This window comes from Tachyglossus aculeatus, unplaced genomic scaffold, assembly GCF_015852505.1.
Source record: "Tachyglossus aculeatus isolate mTacAcu1 unplaced genomic scaffold, mTacAcu1.pri scaffold_114_arrow_ctg1, whole genome shotgun sequence".
Classification (NCBI taxonomy): Eukaryota; Metazoa; Chordata; class Mammalia; order Monotremata; family Tachyglossidae; genus Tachyglossus; species Tachyglossus aculeatus.
The window spans coordinates 805,542-816,413 of NW_024044846.1; positions in this window are offsets into that span (position 1 = coordinate 805,542).

Consider the following 10,872-nt stretch of genomic DNA (forward strand, 5'->3'; position numbering starts at 1 on the left):
TTCATTTTCACAGAGACCCAGGATAGGAAGGCAATGGCTTTGGAGCAAAGAAACAGGGTCTGGGGTCCTACCTCCCCACTCACACACCCTTTTCTCTCTGTCTCCTTCTCTCACTCAGACACACACACACACACACACATGCACACACACACACACACACACACACACACGTTAAAAAGATATTTTCATGTCTTCCAACTCTGTTCTACTATACTCTCCCAACTCTGTTCCATTTCACTCTGCACACAGTAAGTGCTCAATAAATACCATAGATTAATTGATCATTTCTGCAAACATCTTTTTGGTGTGTGTCATAATGGCATCCTGATATTATCATTCAATCGTACATATTGAGCGCTTACTGAGTGCAGAGCACTATACTAAGCACTTGGAGAGTACAACTCACGATAAAGAGAGACAATCCCTGCCCACACCGGGCTCAGAGTCTAGAAATGAATGAGTTACCTACATTGCCTAATATTTATTCAACATTAATGGTGTTTCTTGAGCGCTTTCTGTGTGCAGGGCACTGCACCAAGTGCCTGGGAGAGTACGATAAAACAGAGTTAGGGGAAACTTTCCCTGCTCGCAGCGAGTTTACAGTATAGTGGAAGAGATGGACATTAATATATGTTATGCAAAGGAATATAAGTTCCCTTCCTTATTTTGAGCGTGCTCTGCGGATAGGCTCCTCTTCAACCTGACCAAAAGTGACTGAGGAAATCTGATACAGGTAGATAGATTCTGTTATAACCTAAAAGGCAGACGACTAGGCAATCGCTCAATCAATGGTATTCACTGAGCACTTACTGGGTGCAGAACACTGTATTAAGCCTTGGGGAGAGTACTTCTATTCCGTAGTAGAAAAGAATTGGAAGACACATTCCCTGCCCGCAGAAAGCTTCGAGGCTAATCTAGTCTCAGCTTCATTGTCCTTTGTCCTTCTCTTGGGATACTGGCAGCTTGATCGCGACTGGTTTCAACTAGATGTTTGCAGTCCATTCCTCCTAACACCGAAATCCTAACTCTCTCCTTTTGGCTGTCAGTTTCTTTTCCACAGTGGTGGGTTTTCCACCTACATCCCAAGCCTGGCCTCTCATCTCACATCCATCATTCCGGTTCCATCTACTCTGCATTCCTGCCTTTTCATCTTGCCCCTCTTTACAACCCGGCCTTGCATTCTATATCTTCCATCGTGGTGTGGGATTGGGAAGCAGCATGGCCTAGTGGAAAGCCTGGGAGTCAGGGGACCTGGGTTCTATCCCAGCTGGTTAATCCCAGCTCCACCACCTACCCTTTTTTGGGTGGTATTTATTAAGAGGTTACTAGACGCCTGGCACTATACTAAGTACTGGGGTAGATACAAGCTAATCATGTTGAATACAGTCTCTGACCTTCATGAGTGTCACAGTCTTAATCCCCATTTTACAGATGAGGTAATTGAGGCACAGAGAAGTGAAGTGACTTTCTCAAGGGCACAAAGTGCAAATGTGGTGGAGCTTGAATTAGGACCCAGGTGATCTAATTAATGCCCATGATCTTTCCACTAGGCCACACTGCTTCTCACACACGTACATATCCTTATATTCTTCTACTTTCACTATCTGTAATTCATTTTAGTATCTATTTTTCACACTAGATTCTAAGCTTCTTGAGGGCAGGCATTGTGTCTACCCACTAGAGAAGCAGCGTGGCTTAATGGCAAGAGCCTGGACATGTGGGTTCTAATCACAGGTCTGTCACTTATCATCTGTTTGACTTTGGGCACATCACTTAACTTCCCAGTGCCCCAATAAAATGGGGGCTGAGACTGTGAGCCCCACGAGGGACAACCTGATTACCACGCTTAGAACAGTGCTCAGCATATAGTAAATGCTTAACAAATACCATTGTCATCATCATCATTCTGTTGTACTGGACTCTCCCAAGCACTTAGTACAGAACTTTGCACACAGTCAGTTGTAAGCTCTGTGTGGGTACAGATGCTGTCTGTCAACTCAATTATATCAGTACAGTGCTCTGCACCCAGTAATTGCTCAGTAACTATGATGGATGGATTGAGCGATTGACTTTAACTCATTGGGGTGGTCCAGGGTTGGGGCTTCTGAGTTCCTCCTCCTTGTCTCCTCATGCGGATCTGTGGCCGTGACGGAAAAGAGTATGGAATAAAGCCAGTGCTCTGGGCTCTTCGGAGACAGCAGTCACTGTTCTGGGCAGGTCAGGGGAAGGAGGCTTCCCAGGGAGGACCAGCCCCGGGCTTGCCCTTAGAGACCCGTTAGCTGGAAGACTCAGGAGTCCCAGAGGTGAAGTTATTCCCGAGGTTCAGCAGGGCTCGGATTGTACCACTAATGTTGCCTCCCTCACCCCTGAGAATGTCCATGGTTGCAAGTTCATTCAATTGTCTTTGTTTAGTGCTTGTGATGTGGAAAGTACTGTAGTAAGCCCTTGGGAGCGTACATTATAATAATAAACAGACGTAGTCACCGCTCACAATGAATTTATAATGTAGAAAAATTCTGATAACGAACGAAACTTTGGGAAACTGACTAGTTATATGGTCCTCCTCTGAGCTCTCACTCTCCGCAACTTCAAAGCCTTATACAAGTAGCCTCCAAGAGACCTTTCCTGACTAAGCCCTCATTTCCTCTTCTCCCACTCCCTTCCACCTCAGCCTGGTACTTGGATTTGCACCCTTTATTCACTCCTCCCTCAGTTCCACAGCACTTGCGTCCATATTCATACTTTATTGATTTATATTAACGTCTGTCTACCCCACTAGAATGTAAGCTCACTGTGGGCTGGGAACGTGTTTACCAACTCTGCTGTATTATATGCTCCCAAGGGCTAAATTCAGCGCCCTCCACACAGTAAGTTTTCAGTAAATGCAATTGATTGATTGACTGATTCATTCGATCGTTATTGCCTGCTTATGTGTGCAGAGCACTGTAGTAAGTGCTAGATTAGCCATGCATCTGTTTTTTTACTGGACAGTCTGGATTCTGGCTGTTCTGTCTCCTGCTCTGGGCCCAGGATCCATATGTGACCCCTTTGACCACCCTCACAGTTTCTCTGACTCTTTACCTAACATCACCAAAGCTCCAGCGTCCGGTTGGACGCCATGGCTATTGGCTTTCCTAGTCTTCTCTTACAGTTTTATCTCCCCTTACATTCCTCCTTTCCTCTTCTCCCACTCTGACCTGCTCCCTTTCTTCATTCCCCCTTCCCAGCCCCGCGGCTCTTACATCCATATCTGTCATTTATGTATGTCAATAAATGTCCATCTACCCCTCGAGACCATAAGCTTGCTGTGGTCAGGGAATGTGTCCACTGTATTGTTATATTGTACTCTCCCAAAAACTTAGTATAGTGCTCTACACACCGTAAGCGCTCAATTAATGCGCTTAACTGACTGACTGACTGATTATTAAAGGCCACCTCATTTTCACTCCATCACAGTCCTGATTAAGGACTGATCTTGGCCTGGTGCCAGCTAATTCTAATACACTGCGTGGTACTAATGGAAAGAGCACCGGGTTGGGAGTCAGAGGACGACCTAGGTTCTAATCCCTGCTTCGCCATGTACCTGCTTTGTGACCTTGGGCAAGTCACTTCACTTCTCTGGGCCTCAGTTACCTGATCTATGTAATGGAGACTAGATCTCCATGTGGGACAGGGATTGGGAACAACAAGATCATCTAGTACAGTTCTCGGCACATAATGGGAACATACCTAGCAATTCTGCTTTATTGTACTCTCCCAACAGTTTAGTAAACACTCGAATGATTGATTGAATGATGAGACGCCTGGCATTATTATCCACTCGGGCATGGTGGTCCTGGATCTTGAGGTCTCAGCAACTGGCTGTCCATCTTTCTCCGCGGGAGACTCCATGGTCACCAGTAGCTCCCATGTGAATGACCCCAAGGGGTAGGGAGCCAGAATCCCCCAGGCTGGAAGGGCTTCTGACTTCAGGGAGAAGAAGGTTCTACTGCCATTTTAGAGGCATTTCCCCACTATCATTCTCCTCAGGGTGGTCTTCATATCTCGGTTCCTCAGGATGTAGATGAGGGGGTTCAAAGTCGGGGGCACCACGGTATAGAACACGGACACCAGCAGGTGCAGGGCCGAGGGGGAGCCAGACACGGGCTTGAGGTAGGCGAAGGTTTCATTCACTACATATAAAGTCACAACGACGAGGTGTGGCAGGCAGGTGGAGAAAGCTTTGCCCCGGCCTTCGGAAGCCAGTATCCTCATCACGGCCGGAAAATGTGCATGTACAAGACGACGATGAGAATGAAGGAGATGTACCTCAAGATAAATGTAGTGGCCACGCTGACGTCGATGACAACATGTGTTTCGCAACAGGAGATCTTCAGTAAGGAAGGGACGTCACAGAAGAACTGATGAATCAAGTTAGAGTCACAGAAGCTCAGTGTTAATGTCCAGGCTGTGAACATCGCCCGAAGAGGCCCCCGCTGAGCCAGGAGGAGGCCGCCATCTTCCCACAGGCCCCTCGGTCCGTGATGACCTCGTAGCACAGGGGGCGGCAGATGGTGGTGTAACGGGCATAGGACATCGCCGTGAGAAGGGACAACTCCGAGAAAGCAAACAAAATCACAAAAAGACCTGAGCCACACAGCCCCATAGGGAGACGGCTCTGCCATTGATCAGGGAGTCGTGGATGGGTTTTGGGATGGTGATGGAGATGAGGCCGAGGTCGAGGACAGACAGGTTCTTGAGGAAGAAGTACATGGGGGTGTGGAGGAGATGGTCGATGGCGATGATGAGGAGATTCTCCATCAGGGCCGCCAGGTAGACCAGAAGGAACAGTGCAGCGTGGACCAGCTGCAGCTCTCGGACCTGCAAGAATCCCAGCCGTTACCATGGTGGTATTGGTCATTTTCAAGGAGAATCTGTGAATTGCCTTTGGAGGCATAGAAAATTGATTTTGTTATTCATAATCTAAAAGGCAGTCTAGTAGCCAATCACGTGCATTTATTAAGCACTTACTGTGTGCAGAGCATTGCACTAAACGTTTGGAAGAGTGCAATAGGACAAGGTTGGTAGATTCATTCCCTGCCCACAGTGAGCTTGCAGTCTAGTGGGGGAGACTGACATTAATATCAATCAATAAATTATGGAAATGTACGTAAATGTTCAGGGGTTGAGGGTAGGGTGGAAAATCCATCAACATTGAGCGCTTCCTCTGTTCAGAGCACTGTACTAAGCACTTGGGAGAATAAAATAGAACAGAGTTGGTAGACTCAATCCCTGACAGCAGCGAATTTTCAGGCCAGTCTAACCTCTGCTTCGGGTGTCCTTTGACCTCCTCTTAGGATCCTGTCAGCTTGGTCTCAAGCAGTTTTAGCTCGAGGTTAACAGCATGGCTTAATGGCAAGAGACCAGGATTGGGAGTCAGAGGTCATGGGTTCTAATCCCAGCTCCCTCACCTATCTGCTGTGTGACCTTGGGCAAGCCATTTAACTTCTCTGTGCTTCAATTACCTCATCTGTTTAAATGGGGTTTAAGACTGTGAGCCCCACGTGGGACAACTTGATTACATTGTATCTACCCCAGCGCTTACAATAGTGCTTGGCACATAGTAAGCACTTAAGAAATACCATAATTATTACTGTTCTTAGTATTGGGAAAAAGAAGTCAAATTAAAGACTTTAGTTTAACATCTTAAATTCCTCAGAATCCAAATTCAGCAGAAATCTCAGGAAGTGTGGTAGCTTTGGAGACTAGTATCAATGGATATTCTTTTCTAATTTCTGTGGCAATATCAACAGGTATAGACTCCCTCAGGATCAGGACATTCTTTTCTTGTACCCTAAAACATACTGAAAGCAGGAGTTCCATTTCCTGTGCCAATAGCTTGCTCTGTAATACTGAATCACTGAACTCTTCTTTACCTCAGGTTTTCCACCTATAAAGTGGGAATGATAAAGGAAAAAATCCCTAAGTTTCCAGAAGTACCTCTCTGTCACCAAGCTCTAGTCTCATTTGTTCTCTTTGCCTTCCAGTCAAGTGGGTTAGAGCAAGGAAGATTATCTCCATTATACATGTGAGTAAACTAATTGCTGTATATTCAGCAATTAATATTCTCCCCTCTTCTCAATTAGACTACAAACTATGCAATATAAAGGGATTGTGTCTTTCTCCTCCAATGTAAATCAGTTCCTGAGTCCAGACTGGAGCCTGGTTTTCCTGGCCCAGCCAGGGGTTTCTACCACTTTACATTAGATTAAGTTTTCCAGGAGACTTGATAAGAGTCATTATTTGAAGTGAAGGCAAACACCTTGGGAAAAGTTAATGTGCTATAAATATTTGAGAGCTTGTTTCTCCCACTGATCTCATTCATCCTCAGAATGCACCTGGGAGGAGACTAAGGGAGAGGCTTTATTATTTGCATCCTTTCTTTGGGGAAATGGAAGCTAGGGAAGACTAAGGGCTAGCCCAGGAAATGGTGAAATGGACTAGAACTGGTGTGATGATTCAGAGTCATCATTATTAATAAAATGATAGTATTTGTTAAGCACCTTCTGAGTGCAGAGGACTCTACTGAGGAGGTGTGAGAGTTCAAAACATGCATTTTTACTTTTTATGGTTTTTGCTAAGTGCTTACTATGTGCAAGGCACTGTACTAAGCTCTGGGTCTGAGACAGAGTAATCATGTTGGACACAGTCCATGTCCCACATGAGGTTCACAGCCTTAATCTCCATTTTACATATGAAGTAACTGAGGCACAGGGTAGTTAAATAACTTGCCCAAGGTCACACAGCAGACAGGTGATGGGGCCAGGATTTAAACCCAGGTGGCTGAGAGTAGAACCCAGGTCCTCCTGACTTCCAGGCCCATGCTCTATCCACTAGGCAATGCTGCTTCTATGACATTCTCTGCCTTCAAAAATCTACCTTCAGGGCCCTACTGAGAGCTCACCTCCTCCAGGAGGCCTTCTCAGACTGAGCCCCCTCCTTCCTCTCCCCCTCCTTCCCCTCTCCATCCTCCCCGCCTTACCTCATTCCCTTCCCCACAACACCTGTATATATGTATATATTTGTACATATTTATTACTCTATTTATTTTACTTGTACATATCCTATTTATTTTATTTTGTTAATATATTTGGTTTTGTTCTCTGTCTCCCCCTTCTAGACTGTGATCCCACTGTTGGGTAGGGACCGTCTCTATATGTTGCCAACTTGTACTTCCCAAGCGCTTAGTACAGTGCTCTGTACACAGTAAGTGCTCAATAAATACGATTGATTGATTGATTGATTGATTGCCTTCTATTGTGGGAGACAAGTATACTTAAACTATGTGCCAATGATAAGAGTAGGAGGAAGAATAAGGATATACAATTAGAGAAGCAGTGTGACCTAGAGGAAAGAGTACAGACCTGAAAGTAAGAAGATCTAGGTTCTAATCCTGGCTCTGCCATTTGTCTGCTCGGTGACCCTGGGAAAGTCACTTAACTATGCTGTGCCTGAATTTATTCATCTGTAAAATGGGGATTCAATTCTTGTTCTCCCTCCTACATAGACTGTGAGCACACTGTGGGGCAGGGACTGTGTCTCACCCGATTATCTTGTATTTACCCCAACTCTTAGTGCAGTGCTTGGCATATATCAAGTGTTTAATGAACACCAGAATTATTACTGTTGGTAGTAGTTGAAATATGTCTGGATCAAGTGGCTGAAGAAATTGAGTATGCAATGGAATCTACAGATATATCGATATACATGCAGAGGATGAGAAAAAGTGGTATTTGTGGTTGTTGGACTGGGTTAACCTGTCTGTCTTCCACCTTATGTCCATCCACCTCTCATTCCCCACCCCAAACCCAAATAGTACTAGATTTTGGAAAACAAACTGAACAGGACCTTTGATGTGATGCTGGGAGTCACTGGAATGGCGGAGCTAGGATTAGAACCCACGACCTCTGAACCCTTAGAGAGGGTTCCAGTTCCTGAAGTCCAGCAATTCATTCATTCATTCAATCGTATTTATTGAGAGCTTACTGTATGCAGATCACTGTACTAAGTGCTTGGGAAGTACAAGTTGGCAACATATAGAGATGGTCCCTACCCAACAATGGGCTCACAGTCTAGAAGGGGGAGACAGAGAACAAAACAAAACATACTAACAAAATAAAATAAATAGAATAAATATGTACAAATAAAATAACTAAATAAATAGAGTAATAAATACGTACAAACATATATACATATATAAAGGTGCTGTGGGGAGGGGAAGGAGGTAAGGCCGGGGGGATGGAGATGGGGAGGAGGGGGAGAGGAAGGAGGGGGCTCAGTCTGGGAAGAACTTTTGGAGGAGGTGAGCTCTCAGTAGGGCTTTGAAGGGAGGAAGAGAGCTAGCTTGGCGGATGTGTGGACGGAGGGCATTCCAGGCCAGGGGGAGGACCTGGGCAGGGGGTCGACGGCAGGACAGGCGAGACCGAGGTACGGTGAGAAGATTAGCGGCAGAGGAGTGGAGGGTGTGGGATGGGCTGCAAAAGGAGAGAAGGTAGGTGAGGTAGGAGGGGGCGAGGTGATGGAGAGCCTTGAAGCCGAGGGTGAGGAGTTTTTGCCTGATGTGTAGGTTGATCGGTAGCCACTGGAGATTTTTTGAGGAGGGGAGTAACATGCCCAGAGCGTTTCTGGACAAAGACGTTCTGGGCAGTGGCGTGAAGTATGGGTTGAAGAGGAGAGAGACAGGAGGATGGGAGATCGGAGAGGAAGCTGATGCAGCAATCCAGACGAGATAGGATAAGAGCTGGAACGAGCAGAGTAGCGGTTTGGATGGACAGGAAAGGGCGGATCTTGGCGATGTTTTGGAGGTGAGACTGGCAGGTTTTGGTGACGGATTTGATGTGAGAGGTGAACGAGAGAGCGGCGTCAAGGATGACACCAAAGTTGCGGGCTTGTGAGAAGGGAGGAATGGTAGTGCCGTCAACAGTGATGGGAAAGTCAGGGAGAGTGCAGGGTTTGGGAGGGAAGACAAGGAGTTCAGTCTTGGACATGTTGAGTTTTAGATGGCGGGCAGACATCCAGATGGAGAGGTCCTGAAGGCAGGGGGAGATGCGAGCCTGGAGGGAGGGAGAGAGAGCAGGGGCAGGTGGCAGCAGACCCTGCAGCGGTATAATAGAGCTGCAACCTCTGTGGCAGATTTTAAAGACAGAGTACACCTGTGGATTTGTGCCTGGCCTCCTACTACGGGCCTCAAAAATGGCGTCACTGACAGACAGATATAAAACTCCAGTACCAACTAGCCAAGGAGCTGTTGAGAGAAGCATTGAGAGAAGCAGCATGGCTCAGTGGAAAGAGCACAGGCTTTGGAGTCTGAGGTCATGGGTTCAAATCCCGGTTCTGCCAATTGCCAGGTGTGTGACTTTGGCACGTCACTTAGCTTCTCTGTGCCTCAGTTCCTTCATCTGTAAAATAGGGATTAAGACCGTGAGCCCCACGTGGGACAACCTGATCACCTGATCTAACCTCCCCAGCGCTTAGAACAGTGCTTTGCACATAGTAAACGCTTAATAAATGCTATCAAAAAAAGGAGCGTGGCCTGGTGGATAGTGCATGGGCCTCGAAGTCAGAAAGACCTACGTTCTAATCCCGACTCTGCCACTTGTCTGCTGTGTGACCTTGAACAAGTCACTTAACTTCTCTGGGCCTCAGTTACCTCATCTGGAAAATGAGGATTAAGACTGTGAGCCCCATGTCTGACATGGACTATGTCCAAACTGACTATCTTGTATCTATCCCAGCACTTAGTAAAATGCCGGGCACAAAGTAAGCACTTAACAAATACCACAAAACAAAAAATGAAGAACTTAACCTAGAGCATCTATACCAGACACTCAAGTGCACGTAGGGTTGGGATGCCCACCTGCACATTAGAATCAATTTTACTTCAACTAGCGGATTTTCTTCAGGACATGCAGCCTCCACAGGTAGGGAAGTCCTTTGATGAGGTTAGACAAGTTATTGTTTATTGTTATATTGTACTCTCCCAAGTGGCTCTGCACACAGTAAGTGCTCAATGAATATGACTGACTGAATGAATGAATGAATGAATGAATGAACTAGTGAACCTCCCATGAAGTCTTCACTCATCTAATGGGTAGGCTGCCGGTCAGGCCAGAAACCCAGGGCGGCTCTCGGCTGCCAGTCTCCCAAAGAGGCCGGTTCGGTTCTGGGACTCTGGCTCAGGATTCAATCAATCAATCAATCAATCAATCAATCAATCGTATTTATTGAGCGCTTACTGTGTGCAAAGCACTGTACTAAGCGCTTGGGAAGTACAAGTTGGCAACATATAGAGACAGTCCCTACCCAACAGTGGACTCACAGTCTAGAAGGGGGAGACAGAGAACAAAACAAAGCATATTAACAAAATCAAATGAATAGAATAGATATGTACAAGTAAAATAAATAAATAAAGAGTAATAAATACGTACAAACATATATACATATATACAGGATTCATGGGTCATTAGCATTTTGCCTCCTCAGACTCCCTGCTGAGGGGCAGTGGAAGGCTGCCTTGAGGTTAAGGCCCTTGCCCCCATGGCATTCAGTATTTGCCAGATTCAGCACTGATGGAAACTTTTGAAATTCCATTTCCAAAGAGGGCACTTTTCAGAGGGTTGGCAGTTTGCAGCTCCCAACACAATAGTAGGAAAATATTTCACATTTAATTAAGAAAACCCAAAATACGTTGCATCCCACCCCCAACTCCGATTTCTGTGTAGAAATCAGTTGGCAACATCAGTATTTAGTGTGACGAGAGGCAGGGCAAACAGCTCCGCGAGGGATGGACCTAGTTTGCTGCAGGAACTCAAGTTGCCAGAGACTATTACTCTG